The following is a 22,203-nucleotide window of genomic DNA, read 5'->3' on the forward strand; positions in this document are numbered from 1 at the left end:
GTGTCAAAGTAGTTTCAGGTAATTATTGTAATGCTAGTACAATGTCAAATTTTAACCTCTTGAAAAGTTCCACTGTGGTATTTGGTATGGTACGTGATGCTGATATTTTAATTGGGTAGCTTTTTATTTGCTTTAATTTTGACATCTTTCAACTTCACCAAATCTTATTTATTGTTGTTTTCAGCATAATTTTCTATAGCTTTATGTTTAACCGGGTATTGTCATGTCAACCGAACCAATTCGGTCTTCGATAATAATACTCGGTCAAGTAATTGTAGGCTACTCAAACTGTGTTTTACTCTGATCTTAGGTGAATTAGCAATATGTTAGTGTAAGCAGAATTAAATTGTATTTTGAGCTACTGTACTTTTTGACGTAAGATTTCTTCAGTGTAGTTATGCCCGGTTCAATCCTTGCGACGCACGTGCTCGTACATCTGTAATATATATTTTTTGGAGGACTATCATCATCTACATTTCTCATTAGGTATAATTTGGTGTCTGCTTATCATCTCTGATCGCATATAACGAATCGATTAGCCTAATGGACTTTCAAGACAGAATTTTCAGTTTCATTATGCTGCCATCTAGCCAATGTAAAAGAAGTAACGTTTTAACCTGATGGAATTTGCATGGAGTAATAGCTTACAGCAGTACTTCCATCTAGCGGTCGTCAAAAAATTCATTTTCGACATAGGAGATCCTGATGCTTGTTCTTTTTTCTATGTTGTCATTTCATGACATGGAAATGGGCAATCTGATATACGTGATCAGGGATCTCATCATCATCATCATCATGATCATCACCATAATCATCATCATCATCATCATCTCATGTATTTGTAATAAACAGATTTTTTTCTACTAACCTGTGCCATTCAGACTGCGGATTCAGATCAGAAAAAGTCACGAACACAGCAGACTTTAACCTTCTTATTGAACAGCTGGTCGTATAGAATTGCTTAGACTTTGGGATCATCTACAGTGGTAAACTGTGGTGTTTAAAATAGACAACGCTATAATTGTCACATGTCACTGCACTTATTAATCTCTGCGATAACCACTCGAGGACCTAATCGCCATACTTTAAACTCATAGAGCCTCTTTCAATCCATTTCACTTCTATTCACAGATAAGGGCTTTTTAGTTGGTTGTTTAACGAACCTTTATCAACTACTAGGTTATTTAACGTCGATTCGATTGGTGATAGCGAGATGTTATTTGGCGAGATGAGGCCGAGGATTCGTCAGGCAGGCAGGCCGCAGACGGTGGCTCGTCTTATTTTGCACTTCTGTCACCGCTCCGTGAACCGAGTTTAGGACAGACGTTTATAGTGACGGACATAATTATTCTCATGTACGTCCTTAGCAGGCGTAACTCTATTACGTGATAATTTTTCACGAGAAAGAATGACGTCTATTTCGGACACATCTCAGATTTTATGATGGACAAAGCACCGTAGGGTAATGTTCTTTAGAGCACTTCGTTGTTACCTGACATTCTCACCTCACTGTCACTCCATGATTAATAATAATACTAATATACTTACTTACTTATGACTTTTAAGGAACCTACAAGTTCATTGCCACCCTCACATAAGCCCGCCATCGCACAGTGGTCCGAATATTAGAAAACATGGTCAAAAATATCTCCCTACTTGCAATGTACATTATGTCATGCTCAATCAACAAATAATGGTTTAAAATGAGAAATATAATGAATTTCAACGACTTACATCTATATCGAGCTCCTCCTCCATCACTCGTCTTCAGAACCAGAATCTCCCGAGTCCTCGCTGTTGGCCCTTCAAGTTTAGAGAGCAGCTGGAGCACTTGCAGCGGTAACTGTGTTCTCGCCTTCTTGGGGAGTTCTCTTAGGTTGGAAATTAAAGGGTCTGATGCAAGAAACAGTCTATGGAATAAGTCAGAGTTGGTAGTAATTCTTGACGTCTTTCTGGTGTGATCTTGTCGAAATCTTGGAACAGTTTTGTTTAATGATTCCATTGCTTCCTCGGATAGTTCCCCTATTGGTAATAAAGCTGATTTTACAATAGATGCCCATGAATAAGAATTGTGTGCATTGTTGGTGGCATATAATACCATGGGTATAATTTGACAAACAGCTCTGCGGTCTTTCTGCAGTATATATTGAATCGCGATTCACTTATATTTTGAAAACATGAAATTGTGGTACTAGATTCTCAAATTACAGAAGACAGTGGAAATACTGAATCGCGAAACTAAATCATAATCAACTCCAGTTATTTCAGATGCTTCTTTAGTATTTTCGAAGAATCTTCTTGCCGTGTTCCCATCATTTGTAGTCCCATATCCAGGCTTCGGTGTATCTATAATAAGCCCTAATCTATTTCGAAATGCATCTTGAATAGTTTTCTTTCTTTTCTTCATAATTTCTCGACTTCCAACTCGTACATTTGCCTTCAATTTTTTTAATTCAAGCTGGTAAGATATATGTAGTATGCATTCAAAAAACCTTATATATGCATGTGGAATTGATAATCCAAAGACAAAATTGGAGGCATCTTCTGACTGTTGTAAAAATTCAAGATTATTCATTTGTGAAATTTTTGCACCACAGATGTAGCACTTTATACTGGATGACTTGGCTAATGCATTGCATAATTTCCCGTCTATCATACATAAAAAGTAGTGAAAACTGAACTGTGATGTTACCTTATGTAAATGGTTGCAATTCCTGTATCTGATTTTCTACATATACTCTCTCTGCTTGGGCTATTTCTGTTGTCTCGTGTACCCACTGAAGACGAATAGGTCTGCAGAATCGAGTTGATGAAGGACGGGGATTCTTCCATGCAACATCTCCACTTTCAGTATCAACCAAGTGCAGGGGAACCAATGACGTAAGTAATAAACTTTCGTCACTTTTCTCTTTTTCATGCCATATCTGTTTATACTGCGAAGGACCAGAACTGCCATCAAAACCCCATTTACAATGACACATGTACTTTTTCTCCGTGTTACTTAGAGGTGAAATATTCAAGATTCTGTAGGCTGTGTGATGTAACAGAGACTGTAATTTGACCTCACATTCATTTTCGGTCACTTGTATGCCTTTGGGTAAGTTTCTTTTTTATCTTCTAAAACGGATTGATAACTGGTGTAGAGATTATGGTTATGTGTGCCATTTTTCTGATTGTTTTATATTGATGCCTGGATAGATTTGAATCTATTATTAATGAAAAAGCTTCTTCATTTTTTAGTCTAGTAATTTCCTCTTTTTCCTTCCTCCAATAATCACGAATTCTTTTGCCTCTGCTTGGTGTTGTGATTGTTACTTATTTAACAATTTGGCTGCTGCTTCATCAACTTCTGACCTTAAACTCATTGTTGCAGCATAAGAGAGCTCTTCAGAAGACACATTTTCTCTCGTTTCTTTTGCTTTTCTTCGTTTACTTCTTTCACTTAATTCCCCAAATACTTTTGTAGGACGACCGCCATCCAGCTTTCCCGATGTGCTTGGAATATCGGTATGTTTTTTCGGCGTTGATACAAATTCAAATTTTTCAAATTCAAATTTATTTACAATTTACATTTGAATTTACATTTGGATAGATACCCGAAATGAGCATATGCTCGTGCTCGGGTACAGTCCAGTAGTCTACATAAATTTTACAGGGTTCAAATAATAATGCTGATGACATAAAATAATAGTAACAATAATAATAATAATAATAATAATAATAATAATAATAATAATAATAATAATAATAATAATAACAATAATAATAATAATAATAGAATAGTCGTGACAGAGATGATACAAAGATTGTAATACAAAATAATTCATTAATAATAATAATAATAATAATAATAATAATAATAATAATAATAATAATAATAATAATAGAATAATCGTGACAGAAATGATACAAAGATTGTAATACAAAATAATTCATTAATAATAATAATAATAATAATAATAATAATAGTGATAATAATAATAGTGATAAAACAAAAATATTTACAATAATAAAATAAATACTAAGACGGATAAAATAAAATATAAAACCACTAGCGAGAGTTAACACAACTTAAATAAGCATATAGCCTAATAACCGGAAAAAATGCCAAACTCGAAAATCAACAGAAAAGTTCGTTGTATCGCAGACGACAGCAGCCGCCGTATTGACATTGTGTTGTGCATTATTGGTAGTAGGGGGGAGTTGAATGTCTACGTTACTGCCGTTCTCTTCGAATCTTCTCGTACAATCATGGGAAGTTAATGCTGAAAAAACAAAATGTCTACGAGTCAAACTGTTCATTATTACCAGGATAAATACAAATAATACTGAAATATATTAATCGAGTTTCAGTTATTGATCTCTCCTTTTGTGCAAGAGGTATCATATCAAAATATTTTATGAATGGCGGGGAAAATATAAATTTCAATAACTTTCTAGTGACAAGTACAATCAAGTGTATCTGTGGCGATGCTAAGGAATCATTTATTGGAGATATACACTGTTATTAATTAAGAAAATGATCTATTTATATTTATTACAATGTTTTATCTTATAGGGTACATGCATCAGATAAATACAATAAAAATTAGTACCATATAATGCTAGTAACACTTAAAAAAAATTATAATAAAATTTATCAAATATCATACAAACATTTTCACTTTATTTTTAAACTTAAGAATGTGTAAATTGCTTAGGTCTGGATTATTTTTCAATACTGAATTGTATAGTCTTGGTCCATAATTCCTACTGTGTCTTAATCCAGCTGTAGTGTGGCATTTAGGTTCTGCCAAAAGAGTTGGGACATTTCTTCTGGTGTCGTGTATATGTTTTTCAGTTATAAAATTCATTCGATTTTTGTGAAAATAAGTTAGTAATGTATGTTTATATATTTGCTCAATTTTTAGTACTTGGAATTCAGAATAAATAAATTGTGTCGGATAATCAAGTGGTTTATGCAGACAAATTTTGATGATACGTTTTTGTAGTAATATTAATGGAGTTAAGATAGTCTTCGTCATTCCACCCCATCCTATTATTCCGTACTGAATGACTGATTGAAACAAGGCTAGATAAACAACACGGAGAACATAGATCGGCATATATGCACGAAGGGTTACAAAGTTTAAATATGAAATATTTTCAGTAGGCAATGTTATGTCATGATCTAACCAACGAGAATATCTGATTGAAAAATTTGTTTCACTATAACCACACTTCACCCATCGCCGATAATACGGAAGAAAAAAATGTAGTGTAAATGACATTGTATAACATTTTTTGTAGCACTAGAATCAGTATTAAATTCAAATTTATTAATTAAATATGACGTGACATAATTTTATTGTTGCTTACGAGATTCGTTTCTCCGTTGTCTAATTTAAGTTCATGGCGACTCACAGAAAAACTCATTTTGCACTTGCACAATAACTCACCCTGAACCACTGAATGTATCAAGATGACTGAATGCAGTTAGTGTTTCAGTCAGCTTGGAAGGAACCTCTTCTACAGTAAACAGAACGCGAGCTATGACTATGAGCTATCACAGTTTTGGCACATGAGGATTGAAGATACAGCGCGCAGGGGTAGGGTAACCTTGGAGATGAAACTTCAACATTTCCTAAAAGAAGGCTTCCCTTAACAGCTGTGTAAGTTTCACAGTATACATATTTATACATTTTTTTAAAACTCTCTACATATTTAAGTACATTTTTAAAAATAATACTTGAATTTAAAAAATTCTAATTAATACTAAAACATAATATTAATGTAGGTGTTAGTGTGTATAATGTAAAGACATATAACATTATATAATAAAAATATTTACTATTATTTTTATGCATTTTAAAACTTGATCAGGGCTCTTTTAAAAACACATCACTAAGGTAAAATTGCACAAGTTAGATTTATGTCACTTTTGAACAAATATATCGTGAAACCTTTATGTTATTATTAATAAATGGCCTGTGATTTCTGAAGGTCAAGTATTGTAGAATTATTGGAATATGATTTAAAGATTCTGTATCGAAGTTGAAAAAATGATTTTTGACCAGCTTTTAAGCGATCCGGACCACTGTGCATCGGTCCCTATCCTGAGCAAGATTAATCCATTCTCTATCATCATATCCCACCTCCCTCAAATCCATTTTAATATTATCTTCCCATCTACGTCTCGGCCTCCCTAAAGGTCTTTTTCCCTCCGTCCTTCCAATTAGCACTCTATATGCATTTCTGGATTCGCCCATAGGTGCTACATGCCCTGCCCATCTCAAACGTCTGAATTTAATGTTCCTAATTATGTCAGGTGAAAAATACAATGCGTGCAATTCTGCGTTGTGTAACTTTCTCCATTCTCCTGTAACTTCATCCCTCTTAGCTCCAAATATTTTCCTAAAAACCTTATTCTCAAACACCCTTAACCTCTGTTCCTCTCTCAAAGTGAGACTGCAAGTTTAACAACCATAAAGAACAACCGGTAATATAACTGAATCGTTGAGTTGGAAAAGGGGCCATGTCCTGAAAAGTAAATTGTTCAGGAAAGACAAAAAACTCTGGACATGACCCCTTCTCCAACTCAATACTAATCTAATGCACACTTCTGTGGACGGGACATGACTCCTAGTTATACCAAACGATGCGTACAGACATAGCAGTCAGGTATCACCAATAAATGCCAGTATGAAAAATGATGGACTTGACCCCTTTTCCAACTCACCGATTCAACTGTTTTATAAATTCTAACTTTCATATTTTTTGACAGCAGACTAGATGACGAAAGCTTCTCAACCGAATAATAACATGCATTTCCCATATTTATTCTGGGTTTAATTTCCTCTCGAGTGTCATTTGTATTAATAATGATAATAATAATAATCCGAGGCACAACAGCCCATGAAGGACCATGACCGAGCACCCGGCTGCTAGCCTCACGTCCACATGCCGAAGCAGAGATCGACGATCATCCAACAGAATAGAGGTATCGTGTGGTTAGCACGATGATGCTCCCAGCCGTTATAGCTGGCTTTCGTAACCGGATTTCGCTACCTATCGTAGCTCTCCAAGTGCATCACAATGCTGGGAGGACACCGGTCCCATACACTGGCCGAAATTTCGCGAGAAAATTTCTTTCCCCAGGAGGATTCCAACCAACGCGCATTCCTAACGCGAGTCCTAGGCGGGTGCCTTAGACCACGACGCCACGGCGCGGTTACACTATCGTGGAGAATGAAGGCTCACATTGATGAAACATTATTAACACTATAGTGGACAATTTAGAAGAAAAGTAGGCTGGGCTGTTGTGGAATAAAATACCTTCGCACAACACTGCGCATAACCTTGATAGTGTTTGATCAATGTGGACCTGTATTCTTTATTATAGTGTAAACATTAGTGTAATTTACGTAAAGATTAATTTTTGATCTTACAGAATACGAGCATATCTGTCATGGTAACAATGGTTATTATAGGAGAAAAATTCGCTTCGGCGCCGGGGCTCGAACCCGGGTTCCTGGCTCCACGCACGAAGCGCTCCAACCACCGAGCTAAGCCGAAGTTATTTTATGCATCTACATCAAACATTGCACTTTTTGAAGATTTCTAGTTTAATGTATGTTATCTGGCAATTTTAATACTTAATAATTGTAAGAATATTCATTACTTACATTCAAAATATTCAAACCTACTTTTGTAAGTAACTGCACATCCAAATAATTAATTGATCTTGCTCGCAATTCTGTGTTGTGCAGTCAGCCACATGACATTTTCCTCATGTATTCTGCAAGGTCATACTATATATTATTAATAATAATAATAATAATAATAATAATAATAATAATAATAATGGTAATAATTCGTAAAACTATTCCCTTCAGACACCAGGAAGGCGCACGGAAGACATCTAGCCGCAGGCCTGGGCACTGCAATGAGGTAGTATGTTCGGCACTCTTCGACCCCCTTTTATCGCCGGGAAAGACACAATACTCAATTCGAGAGGATCCTGGAGCCTTCTGGAAGTTTCGACGAGGAAATCCGCTTCACTCTCAAGGATTAAACTCGGTTCTAAGTTACATTTTCTTACAATACAAAGACAACGGTAGTTTGGACAATGATGTACAGTATATATTAGTGTTTATTAACAATAAAATTATATTTTCCTCTATGCGTCTGGTTCTTGTTTATAGCACGTCAGTTATGTAAAATTTCGAATGTAATGTGAATTCCATCGAAAGATTCTTCTTTCAAACGAAGTGAATTGTGGGCGGTGCGTTTGTGTTAAGGAAATTCTTGTAAATCTCCTCGGTTGCTGCTTTACAAGTAAGCAATTTCGGATTGATCCTTATTTTGCCACCTGTGTCGCAAATAAAAACAGGGATGCACAAATAAAACGTAGTACTTGTTTAAAAGTCTGAAATATGTAATAGACTGTATTTTGCATAGGGCACACAAGTATGTATCACTCATCAAATTATTCAGTCAGGGTGTAATGGTTCTTTTGCATCGTTTATATCGCAAAGAAAGTAAAGTCGATGGTTCCATTCTAAGACACAAGACACTCTGCTTTTGGTAGATTGGGTTCTACGCAACATTATGGGCCAGTTTCTCGTCTATTGTTTTCTATTTTGTAGGCAGATGTTTTCGCAGGTCGATTTTTCGATTCAGACTGCAATAGTTTCTCGCAGACCTCGAAGACCTTTCGGGGACAACGCGGGAAACAGAATAGGAGAGGCATTACCACAGTCACGAAGCTCAGTTGCTAACCACTAGGATCGCTAATATCGCCTCATTACAGATAATGCGAATTAGTACCTGCATAGTCTATTGTTCCTAGAACCTAGCACACTCACAACTCAAGTATCTTGACTGTAAATACTAGACTGTGGCATTACCAGGAACTAGGAACTGTATAATGTATAATGGACAGAGTCTTGAAGAAAACTATTACTATAAATTAAATATTTGGAGGTGTTTTTAGTTTTTAATTGAGATTTTGAATAGGCCTACAAATTTTTCTTGTACTTTGTTATGTTCTTATTTAACGATTTCTACAACTTTTTTCTCATATTTCGTTGCTGCCATGTTGAAAATCAAAGACGACAGCTGATATGAATACAAATGGTAATGTAATTACCGATTTCAGTACGGATTGATAATACAGCTACTCGTGGAACAATTAAGACGAATTTCCAAGTTGTTCAGAAGCGGGATTTGAACTTACCTTAGTTTATGGGCCATTGTAATGCGATTTTACATTGGACATGACGATAATCATTAATGGTAAAATATGTTTTAGGATGTGTGTCCATTATTTTAATGTAATGTTCCTCTGTATTAAGTTGTTTCTGATTTCTTGTACATTGGTTGATAGCGATCTTATTAATGTATTTTGTACATTTATGTTACCTCACAATTATAACAATTTAACTGAAAAGAAAATAAATGTTATTAGTTTATTTTGTATACATTTATGATACCTCACAATTATAACAATTTGAAAGGAAATGTTTAGTTCTGACAAGAACAAAAAAAAAGTGTCTATGAACAATTAAGTTGCGTACCAGTTGCTACTGGTTCTGGCAGCTAATATTTCGCACGTGGTCTTCTCGTAGCACATCGGTTATGTCAGGCAAGTTTCGGAATGCAGGGTGTGATACTTCCCTTGTAAGCAGAGACCGCTAAAGTTTACCATTGCCGGGTATAAAAACGAAGAAAAGAAATAAACTATCAGCAAAAACAGTGTCGTCTCTAGTGCGGGTGAAACTTGACGTGAGCAACATGAACAGAAAGTGTTACAACTATCCAATCACCGACGAAATGTTGAAACTGCTCAATGAAAATATGTAGCCTGCAACAAGGATTCAAGAGACAACAGAATAGCTGGGCTGCCGGTTGCGGAAGAAAGAGGGGGAAGAAGAATGTGAACGGGATCATCAATTATGCCGATCTGAGGGTGAGTGCTCTGTTGCACTGTGATATTTATTAGGAACATTGTCTTCTTCTAATTTATTATTTTAATTCGTTTTTAAACTGTGTATTTTGAAGTTTAGACCATACCACTCGAATAGGGATTTTTTCTAAGTTTGAGGGATTTTTCAACCCATCTGAGGGATTTTCTTTCGTAAAATCCTGAAAACAATGGTTGTACAAAAGTTTGTACGTACTTGTCATGCCTTTTGCAGGAATACGAAACTTAATGTTGTTTTATGAAAGATAGGAGATTATATCATCTTTAAGAACCTTGGATAAAAACAGGGAGTGAAGGTCGAGTCCCCTGGAATACAAACTATGGCGTTTAACTAATCTTGAAGTTACTAGGCAGAAATCTATACGAATGTAACGTTATAGAATACTTTATAACTTAGCCGAGTGAGTTGTTGGAACAGAATTCTAGACTATATGTGGATGTCCAGAATATTAAAAGTGAATCAGGCGCTGAGAAAGAACAGATTGCTGACTGTACTCGACCTAACATTCTAGCTACATAATTATACAGGGTGAACCGTAAGTAATGTTATTACTTTCAGGGGGTTATTTCTTGAGATATTTCAAACAAAAAAGTTTAATATAATTTTTCTCGTTTTTCCTTTCTTTTCGAGATAAAAATTATTTTATATGAAACATTTCACAGCGTGTTTTGGGAAAACCATTGATTTAATTCCCAATATGCTCAGTCAGTTTAAAAGAGCAGCGTATTATGATAGTAAATGATTCAAAGAACTTTAGCGTCCACACCTGTGGAGTAATGGTCAGCGCGTCTGACCGCGAAACTAGGTGCCCCGGGTTCGAATCCCGGTCGGGGGAAGTTACCTGGTTGAAGTATTTTTTTTTTCCGGAGTTGTCCCTCAAGCCAATACGAGCAAATGCTGGGTAACATCGGTGCTGGACCCCGGACTCATTTCACCGGCATTATCGCCTTCATTTCATTCAGACGGTAAATAACCTGAGATGTCGATATAGCATCGTAAAATAACCCAAAGAAAAAAAAAGAATTTTAGCTTTGTCCTTTAAATAAATACCCAGAAATTTGATCCGAACATACAATATGTAATTTTATGAAATTCCTTTTCAGAACGAAACGTTACACTTGTTCGGGTCAAATTTCTGCACATTTAAAGGACAAACTAAAATTCTTTCTATCATTTTTTATCATAATACAATGCTCTCTTAAACTGACTGAGTATATAGTGAATTAAATCAATGGATTTCTCAAAGCACGCTATGAAATGTTTCTTATAAAACCATTTTAATATAAAAAAGGAAGCAAAAGCGAGCAAAATTGTTTGAAATATCTCAAAGAATAACCTCCTGCAATCACTGACATTACTTACGGCTCCCTCCGTATGTGTAATCTAGAGGCTTGTGACAATAAGGTTTACTGTCGAAGATTACTGCAAGATCTTTAACACAGTCTGTTCTGTTAATTTGATTATTGCAATTATTAAAACTACAAATAACCCCTTAGCATACTTACTTATTTACTGGCTTTTAAGGAACCCGGAGGTTCATTGCCGCCCTCACATAAGCCCGCCATTGGTCCCTATCCTGAGCAAAATTAATCCATTCTCTATCATCATATCCCACCTCCCTTAAATCCATTTTAATATTATCTTCCCATCTACGTCTCGGCCTCCCTAAAGGTCTCTTTCCCTCCGACCTCCCAACTAACACTCTATATGCATTTGTGGTTTCGTCCATACGTGCTACATGCCCTGCCCATCTCAAATGTCTGGATTTAATGTTCCTAATTATGTCAGGTGAAGAATACAATGCGTGCAGTTCTGTGTTGTGTAACTTTCTCCATTCTCCTGTAACTTCATCCCTCTTAGCCCCAAATATTTTCCTAAGAACCTTATTCTCTAACACCCTTAACCTATGTTCCTCTCTCAAAGTGAGAGTCCAAGTTTCACAACCATACAGAACAACCGGTAATATAACTGTTTTATAAATTCTAACTTTCAGATTTTTCGACAGCAGACTGGATGATAAAAGTTTCTCAACCGAATAATAACAGGCATTTCCCATATTTATTGTGTGTTTAATTTCCTCCCGAATATCATTTATATTTGTTACTGTTGCTCCCAGATATTTGAACTTCTCCACCTCTTCAAAAGATAAATCTCCAATTTTTATATTTCCATTTCGTACAATATTCTCGTCACGAGACATAATCATATACTTTGTCTTTTCGGGATTTACTTCCAAACCTATCGCTTTACTTGCTTCCAGTAAAATTCCCGTGTTTTCCCTAATCGTTTGAGGATTTTCTCCTAACATATTCACGTCATCCGCATAGACAAGCAGCTGATGTAACCCGTTCAATTCCAAACCCTCTCTGTTATCCTGGACTTTCCTAATGTCATACTCTAGAGCAAAGTTAAAAAGTAAAGGTGATAGTGCATCTCCTTGCTTTAGCCCACAGTGAATTGGAAACGCATCTGACAGAAACTGACCTATACGAACTCTGCTGTAAGTTTCACTGAGACACATTTTAATTAATCGAACTAGTTTCTTGGGAATACCAAATTCAATAAGAATATCGTATAAAACTTCTCTCTTAACCGAGTCATATGCCTTTTTGAAATCTATGAATAACTGATGCACTGTACCCTTATACTCCCATTTTTTCTCCATTATCTGTCGAATACAAAATATCTGGTCAATAGTTGATCTATTATGCCTAAAACCACATTGATGATCCCCAATAATTTCATCTACATATGGAGTTAATCTTCTCAAAAGAATATTGGACAAAATTTTGTACGACGTCAACAAAAGTGATATTCCTCGAAAGTTACTACAGTTAGTCTACAGTATACTGCTAGTCTTGGAAAAATTAATGTCCATGCCATTCTATTCAGATCATTTTAATGGTAGTGGCAGTAGTATTCATCGTCATTGTTATCATCATAAGAAGATTAGCTGCATTTCAACCTATGTATTTCTTCGTCTCAAGTTGCTCCTGATATTATCATCGTTGTTATACGTCTTCTTCTATCTCGGTGCAGTTTAGGTTGGTACTGGCAAGTTTTCTTCCGCAAAGGGGTTGATCTGAACCTCTGTACGTGATTTGTGATATACCTTCATATGTTCTAGATTTTGAACTTCAATTTAATAATCATAATAATAATAATAATAATAATAATAATAATAATAATAATAATTTTATTTATTTTTTTTTACTAACATTTATTGTGCTGGGGCCAATAACAGTTCAGCACAAGATAAAAGTTAGCACAAGATTTACAATGCACAAGGAATTACAAAAACAGTGCATACAAATAATTATTAAAATTAGAAACAAGTAAAAATAAACAATAATGACAAATGAATAGATAACTGCAAAATACATGATACAGAAAAGCTCAAAAACAACACATGCGAATGAAATTGAAATGAATGCGATTTAGATGAGTATGCTTAATATAAGAACAGCCAAACAACAAACTATACATTAAACGATCTGAATAATACAATGTAAATTGGCAGCTTTCATGCATCTGACAACTGGAGAGAGAGATTTCGGTTTATAGGTGTAACAAATTTTTTGAAATCTTAAACCATTCGAAGGGGCCCGAAGGTAGATATTGCTTATGAAGGATTCACAATCAATATCACCCTTTAAGGCCTTACAAAAGAATAAGTGGTCAAGACGTCTAGCATAAAGGCTAGAAAAGTTAAAATATTTACAAGTATGCTCATAGTTGAAAACAGATGAATTCGGTAAAAACCTAAAAGCACATAGGGACATAAATTTTCTTTGAATGATTTCCAACTTAACCGAATCAGCAGAAGTAATAGAAGTCCAGGCAACGGATGCATATTCAAGTTTAGATCTGATTAATGTATAGTATAGAATTACAAGAGTAGCTGGAGTAGAAAAATAATAAGTTATAGACCTTATAAGTCCGAGCATTCTAATGGAATGATTATAAATATATTGGACATGATTATGAAGATGTAATTTGGTATCGAGTAGAACTCCCAGGTCTCTAATACAGTCTTTCCTCATTATGTTGATATTATTAAGAGTATAATTAAATTTAAGAGAAATGGTTTTTCTAAAGAAAGAAATGACAAAAGTTTTTTATTCATTAATTTTCATTCCATTATCAGCAGACCATAGCTCAATAGCGTTTATATCATTTTGCAAAGTTAGACAGTCTGCCAGACTATTAATTTTGCTAAATATTTTCAGTCATCGGCAAATAAAAGGCAGTTACAACTTATTCTTTTACTTTGGGGAACCCTGTGGAACTCCGTAAAAACTAATAATAATGGTAATAATAATAATAATAATAATAATAATAATAATCATCATCATCATCATCGTGATAGATATAAGATAGTCGCTAAAACCTTTTAATTGCAGTTGTACGATGTGTTATCACGAATATTCGTACTGTTGACAATGAAGCTGCTCAAGAAGGAGCGAGAGTGTTTTTACTTTTCACCTGTGTTGCGTTGTCGCGAACAACGAATAATGAAAGTGCGTAAATATCCCCGTCTTTCCATGGACTATTCCGTAATCATGATATAACCCACACAAATTGAACAACTTTCTTCGACATGGAATGTGACTTTCGTATAATGCGGCAAATCTACCTGCTCCTCCATTTATGTGGTCAGCATGACACAAGACCGCCGTTTAAGACGATGGAGGACGACCAACAAGGAAAATACACTGCAGTCCCCGCGCGAGGGGGCAGGTCTGCACTTCAAATCATTCAGCCAGGAAAGCTGTAATGAAATGAAGGAAGAATGCAGAGGTGTTCAGTCGCAGTGTCATTGTGTTTGCAGGCTGCTTCACGCCACCAACTCTTTGCTGTCATCTTGTTACATCGGGAGGGGCAAGCCAGTTCTCACAGGACGTACATTAGTACGGAAAGCTACATATTAAGGGATTAACGAAGCACCCAGATGCATTCGAAATGTTTTGGAATATCAAATGCAAGACGTGTTGATAGTCCCTGGAGCAGCGAACTGGTGAACCATTGAGCAGATTGGCTCAGTTGCACCCGAATCGATCTCCGTCCGTCTGCTAGAGGTTACTGTAAGGTTGTTGAGTGCTCAGCTATCCGTAAGACGGATTGCCGGGATAACTGAACTCAGTTTCTTGTAAAATATTACTTTGCAATTGATTTCCTAAATATGACATTTTTCTTCCATATTTTCATTGTAATTTGAGTGTAATCTTCTTCAGTCACTTATTAGGCTGTTTGTCCGCTTTGCAGCTGTACTCCACGCATTCCAAACCCTACACAGCAGACACGCGCGACTCCCTTCACATAAATGTAGCTCGATTGCCGCATGCAACAAATCCAAGACTAATTTGAAACGTTTTTTAAACATTATAATACAATATCAGAGGTGACAGTATTGAAGATTAGAGCTACGTGCAGTAGGCTATATCAAGTTAAAAAATTGTGCAAGGGTGATGACGTATTTTCTTATACATTTTAAGTGTCTCGCAGAAGATCAGTTATTTTATTACATTGAAAATGTTATTCACGTTTGTGACTTATTTTCTTGAATTATTGTTAAAAGATGCGCATGAATGAAATCATTTACTATGTACCCAAATAAAAAGATAGCATTTATTTCTGGATTGCACACAAATAACATTGCTTTTAATCCAGAGAAGTATGAAATCTGACTTCATTTACAAATTGCACTCTTTAAATGACTTCGTGTAATTAATTTTGCATATAAAATATTGTGCATTGTGAGTATTTATAATAGACGTATTTTTTTTTACGAAAATCGGAACGTAAAACTGTGTATTTGTCTTTTAAGTACAGAATATGTTTATAGCCTGTTCCTTTTCTGTAAAATAACAAAGCAATAGTGTGAAAACAAGCTGGTGAGGGATAATTTGCTATAATTATTTGTTAATATTCGTCCATGTATTACATCGGTGTTTGGAAGTAGTGACCGCTAACCCTTTAACATAGAGATACTGCAACTATTGTTGTAGACTTCACCGGCGAGGCGCGTGTGCTGCGCCCAGTCGTGGTCTGGTTACCTAATTGTTTTTTTCTAAGTGTCCCCAACCGTAAGGCGAATACCAGGTAATCTATAGCGAATTTTCGGTATTATTTCGCCAAAATGTCATCTCGCCACCACTAATTTCATCGATGCTAAATAACCTAGTATTTGATAGAGCATCGTTAAATAATCAACTAGAAATGTACCTGAGCGTGTGATAATTCGTCTGTGCTCTGAAGGCAGTAGAAAGGTGGAAATAACAACGAAAGTGTGGTTCGATACCTGGACCGACCTGACTGGTGTTTCCGCGGTTTTCCACAGTCACTTAGGCAAATTCCGGGTTGGAATTTCCATTGCCACGGTCCATTTTCCCTTTCCCTCCCGTGTAGAAGAAGAATGTAGATTTCATATCATATTATTATCTTCCTCACGTCCAGGTCTAGACGCACGTCTTCGTCTACTACGAGGGGGACTTCCTCTCCGCAGTATCTCTGCCAGGATTCATTCCTTAAGAGCACTTCGAGGGCGCTTCGACAGCTTGGAAGGGCCATTGGAATGGATCCTGTGCTGCTTGGTTACCTTGGCGGTATGAACTTAGAGCGGGGGAGGGTAGGAGGCCCCCATTGGTTGAGTGGGTGTGGGGTCACATGCGGCCGGTGGACTAGTACACCCTAATGCTCATTCATCCCATACAGTTCGGGGTGCAAATAGGCCTCAGTATGACCGACGTGGAAAGGGTCGTACTAACCCGCCCTTAGCCACCGTGACCTAACCTAACCTAACCTAACCGATCAAATCGACTCTTAGGTATGGGTAGACCTATGAATAAATTATTTCCAATACTCAATGAGAATTCGATGTACAAAGACAGACGACGTGTTGAAAACACATTTTCGGTATTTTTCTGTGTTATTGATATTGCGCGCCGGTCGATATTGCCGATACATTTTATTGCTGCCAATTTTTTGGCACGTTTGCGAACCATTATTCAATCTAGCGGAAGTAATTGTAGAGTCAGTGGGATTAATGTTAGTGAAGCATTATCTGTAAGTTTGTTGTGGAAATGAGAACCAATCCGGCTTTTACCTTAAGTCCACCGCTAAGGAGTAGCAGCGGGCCCGGGTTCAAATCCTAGTTGGACAAGTTAGCTGGAGGAGATTTTTCCGGGGTTTCCATCAACCCATTAAGAGCAAATGTTGGGCAACTTTCGGCGCTGGGCCCTGGATTCATAAAGCGTCGTAAAATAAACCAATTTAAAAAACTGTAGTCGCTGGACACTTTTCACTGACAGCACCTTAATTTCACTCAGACGCTAGATAACGACCGCCGTTGTTAAGGCATCGTAAAATACACCATTTGTTATTAATACTAATAATTTACCCTTTTAAATAACTATATTTATAGCTATTTTTTGATAGAGGAAACTACATAAAACCTTGATGATGTTTGCTGGCCCCAGGATTTGAACTCGAGACCACCCGTATGCAAGTCTAGTTTTTTTACCATTGTGCCACCTTATATATATATATATATATATGGTAGTACCTGAATGACATGGTTACGTTTCTCTATGCGACATCACAGAAACGTAACCATGCCAATCAGGTACTATCATCGTGTGGTAGATGAAAGAAACTCACTGTCCGATATTACCCGATGTCCGATACTACCCGACTCTCCCCTATATTATATATATATATATATATATATACGGTATTAATATCCTTTAAAGGCATAACCTATTTTCGTGAAAGCCTCGAAATCTATTTGTTTTTTCATTCATGAAGCATACCTTTGTTTTCAATTTCGAATAAAGATCCATTACCGGTTCTGATTTTAAAAATATATTACATTTCATGTGCAACAACCTCGGACATCGTAGTACTGGAAAGTAACGGTATCCAGTCGGTAAAAGAAATGTTAGATTGAAGAGTTGCAATCTGTTGCAGATAAAGAATGAAGCCCGATGAAGTGATCATAAGTGTAACAGGCCTAAATTACATTCTCTTCCGCGGACCACATCTGCTTCACTTCCACTTTAAGATAAGCCCGAGAATTGAACAGATCATCGGGAGATCTGCTAAAAGGAACAACATATAATTTGTTTCACAATTAAAGAAGTAAAAACCATTACTTGCCCTTCCATGAACTTTGGCAAGAGATCAGAATTCGGTACTCCGATAGGTACCATAAGATTTGCGGTTTAAAATATGCTGTGTGAGCAGATTTTGTTTGAGAATAGCTTCCGTAGTTGAAAAGAGGTTATAAAGTAAATTACTACACAAGATTCTTATAAAGTCATAGATTTTTCAGTTACATTTGTATTAATTATTAATTTCAATTTGTCATCCATGACTCAAGAGTAGGGAACGAAGTTGATGCACCGAAACATTGCCTAGACGAGGCTACAGGTCTAAGGAACACAGAATATAGGATGATGTTAGCTTTTTACTTCCTGACGTACCTTCAGGTTCGAATACAAAATGGGGGAGTCGCATGACGGGCTCTCTGACCATTCGAACTTCAATGGGCGCGGGTTTGTACAGTTTACTGCTTTATAACAGTTGTCTCGACACAGCACGCCTAGTTGTTGTTTAAAAAATAATCCTTTCATATGGAAATCACTTGTGGTCTATCAAAGGTACTGTGAATTGTATCAAAATGTCATCAATAAAATCTGCAACTTGCCAGTGCTTGTAAAAGACATCGGAGGTCACTATTTTTCAATCAAAGACGAAAATATATTATGGTGTAAAGTGTGTAGGCCTACGTTAGACATAAAAGTTAATAAAGTCATGATTTACAAAAACATTGTGACTATAAAATACAAATAGAACATCTGTAATCGTCGCCCTGAGTGGCACAGTTGGTATAGCGCTTGCCTTGTGTGTGCTTAAATGCGACAGGCTCATGTCAGTAGATTTACTGGCATGTAAAAGAACTCCTGCGGGACAAAATTCCGGCACATCCGGCGACGCTGATATAACCTCTGCAGTTGCGAGCGTCGTTAAATAAAACATAATTTAATTTTTACACTTCCGAGCAAAAGAAACGCAACACTTGAATAAATTTGAAATATCAAACCATAACACAAATTATAACATACTGTGTGCTTCTATGCACCTGTTTATGTTAGGCAAGTGTTAATTCATGTTTGAGAACGGAAGTATACCCACTGGATAGTTGTGACTCCCTCTTTCCCACTTCCTGTCCCTCACCCATTATTTATTACTGTACAATTGAAATTTACAACCCTAAACACAAGCAGCCAAAACAAAGTTATAACATTATTGTTTTCTTTTTTTGCTTATAATGGAATTCTGTGATAATGAACGCAGTTTTAAACAACATTTAAAAGAGTTAATATGCCGTTAAGCCCCGAGAACGCCGCTAGAGTAGTAGCGTTGGTAGAGGATGACCACAGCTTATGTTATGTGGCTCAGGTGTCGCATACATGGCTCCATAGCTCTTGAAGAGTATCTGAAGCATGGTGACGGACATTTCTTCCTAAAACATCCCACAGATGATCAATTGGGTTAAGATCCGGACTGAGTGATGGCCATTGCATGAGTTGAAACCCCACTTCATTGGCGTACTGGAGGACAAATGGCGCCACACGAGGACGTGTATTGTCCTGCAAGAGCACGAAATTGTTGGCAATAAATGATGTAAAAGGAAGAACATGTTGCCCAAGAATTTCTTCAATGTAGCGATGGGCAGTAAGAAACTCACCCTCCACAAAGACAAGGTTCATTCGTACAATCAAACTGATGCCTGCCCACACCATCACTGAACCGCACTGAAATGCTGTCCTTGATGAAAAGTTGCATGGAGAATACCTTTCTCCAGTCCTCCTCCACACTCTCTCTCTTCCACCTGGGGATCTGAGGCAGAATTGGGTCTCATCTGAGAACAAAACTGTCCCCCACTGTTCGTCAGCCCATTCCTGATGATCCTTTGCAAATTGTAAACGAGTCTGACGATGTTGTCTTGTAAGTCCTGGGCCAGGAGCAGATCTTCTGGAGGTCAGGCCAGCATCATGTAACCTCCTCCTCACAGTCCACTCACTGACATCCACACCTCGCACTTGTTCTAGTCGATTTCTGGCTTCGACCGCAGTGGTGTGGCGGTTACGCAGCACTTGAAGGCGCAAGAACTGGTCATCTGTTGCAAGAAGTTGACCTTTTCCTACCATATGAATAAAGTTTCCTGTACCTTTCACTGTGCGTGAAACCATCAACGGAGTTGTATGCAACACCTGAGCCACATAACGTAAGCTGCGGTCATCCTCTACCAACGCGACTGCTCTAGCGGTGTTGTGGGGCTGAACAGCATTTTAACTCTCTTAAATACTGTTTAACACTGAGTTCAATATCACAGAATTCCATTATACGCAAAAAATAAATCATAGTGTTGTAACTTTGCTTTGACTCCTTGTGTTTAGGGTTGTAAATTTTAATGGCACAGTAATAAATACAGGGTGAGGGACAGAAATTGGGAAAGAGGGTGTCATTAACCACCCAATTCATATACTTTCCTTCTCAAAACATGAATAAACACTTGCCAATTACAAACAGGTCCATAGATACACACAGTAATGTTATAATTTCTATTATGGTTTGATATTTCATATTATTCAAGTGTAGCGTTTTTTCTGCTCGGCAGTATAATTATTCTCACCTCTTGTAATGGGTTCCTTGGTTAAAAATCTTCACCATATCACACTCTACTTCCCTTCCAATTTTTTAAAAAGTCATTCAGTTACACACTGTGTTTTCTCCTAACCGATTAAGCTGTCCTCATTGAGGACTTGCTGGTTCGCGAGGCTGCTGCTGCACCTCAACTACATTCGGCCTTCGGACAACTTTGACAGGTGATACTGCATGAATCTCTCTACTATGCTCGTGCACATATTTAAGACGAATTGCTCAGACTTAATGTTGTGTTAGCAGCGAGAACGTGCCGAAGGGAGTGTAGGGGAAGCGCGTCAACACGCCCGGCTACCAGATGGCCTCACCGTGCTCGCGCCCCGACGACTACTACTACCCGCTCATCTCGTCCAACTCATGCTAACCCAGAACTCGTGTTTTATTGTGCTTGGTAAATTATATCTGGCATTAATGATAAATAATAGTTCCAACTACTGTTACGAGCCAATGCTATGATCCGGGCCAGACTGTTCTTGAATGGAGGCGCACAATCGCGGGAGATATTGCTACTGTTCGACCTGAAAACATTACTTCGAATCCTCTGTCAGAAATGATGAAGAAATCAATTTCTCTTCGCACACTCGAATCAGACAATTAGGATGGAGTGAATCTATACATGAAATTGCTTTTTATCCTTTTTCTAAACATAATAGTTGTACAAATCTGTCTTTTCACTTAACTTACAAATGTGAAAAACATGGAGTTTCTATATTTCATTTTTAGATGCCCCAAGCGCTTTGAAGTTTCTTTAAATTATAATTTTTTTTTTTTTTTGCCTTTTTGTATATTTGTTCCATTATTTTGTTTCTCATTATTTAGCTAGTGAACTGTTATAAAATCACATATTTAAACTTTATTTGGAAGACTTTAAATTCGGGCTACATTGATCATGGCAAGCACGAACCAGTTGTGCTATTCTTGCATGACTGACTGTCGGAACAGACGCCTTCACCCAGATTTCCTTACTTTTGATAGCAATTCTTTCTGAAATCTCTCCAACAGTAGGTTCGTTTGATTTGAAGTCAGGTTTTAATTCATTTTTGATCCATAAATAATATTTCATTACGCCATAATAGTAGGTAATTGAGATGGGTTCAGCCCCTCCAGCATTCCAAATTACAAAATAGAAGGTAACATTTCTTGTTTTAATTAGAGCCATTTAAATACCGCGCAACTCTGAAGAATGAATTTCCATTAGTTATATTAATTATATCATACCTAAGAGTTTTGTCATTATGCCCAATTTTCAAATTTCAAGATGAAATAACAGGGGACCAAAATATGCAGAGTCCTGGTATCCTGTTCAGATTAAACCGCTGGAGAATGTTTTCTCGCTAAAAAATCTGAACCTCCAAATTTCGTAAAAATTTCAAAATGTGGTGCTCTTGGGGCACCTCTAAATATTAAGCTAGAGAAAAAATATTTTGCATTGTTGGTATTACATTTTGATTCCATGAACTTCATGGCTTCACGCCACCCTGTTAGACATACCTAATGTTATACTGTATAG

The 22,203-nt window shown here is 36.8% G+C and overlaps 1 protein-coding gene across 7 annotated transcripts in view; it reads left to right on the plus strand.

The window, feature by feature from the left end:
• LOC138693781 (DNA mismatch repair protein Mlh1-like) overlaps positions 1 to 22,203 on the plus strand; it is a 142,232-nt gene that overhangs the window by 114,298 nt on the left and 5,731 nt on the right. The window contains exon 8 of one of the 7 annotated variants that reach the window (XM_069817585.1): positions 7,875 to 9,462. The exons of the other annotated variants lie outside the window; for them this stretch is intronic. The gene's annotated coding sequence lies outside the window, so the exon portion shown is untranslated. Of the gene's footprint in view, positions 1 to 7,874; positions 9,463 to 22,203 lie in introns of those variants that run through there. 7 annotated transcript variants of the gene reach the window in all.

The sequence above is a fragment of the Periplaneta americana genome, unplaced genomic scaffold (genome assembly GCF_040183065.1).
Source record: "Periplaneta americana isolate PAMFEO1 unplaced genomic scaffold, P.americana_PAMFEO1_priV1 scaffold_21, whole genome shotgun sequence".
Taxonomy (NCBI): Eukaryota; Metazoa; Arthropoda; class Insecta; order Blattodea; family Blattidae; genus Periplaneta; species Periplaneta americana.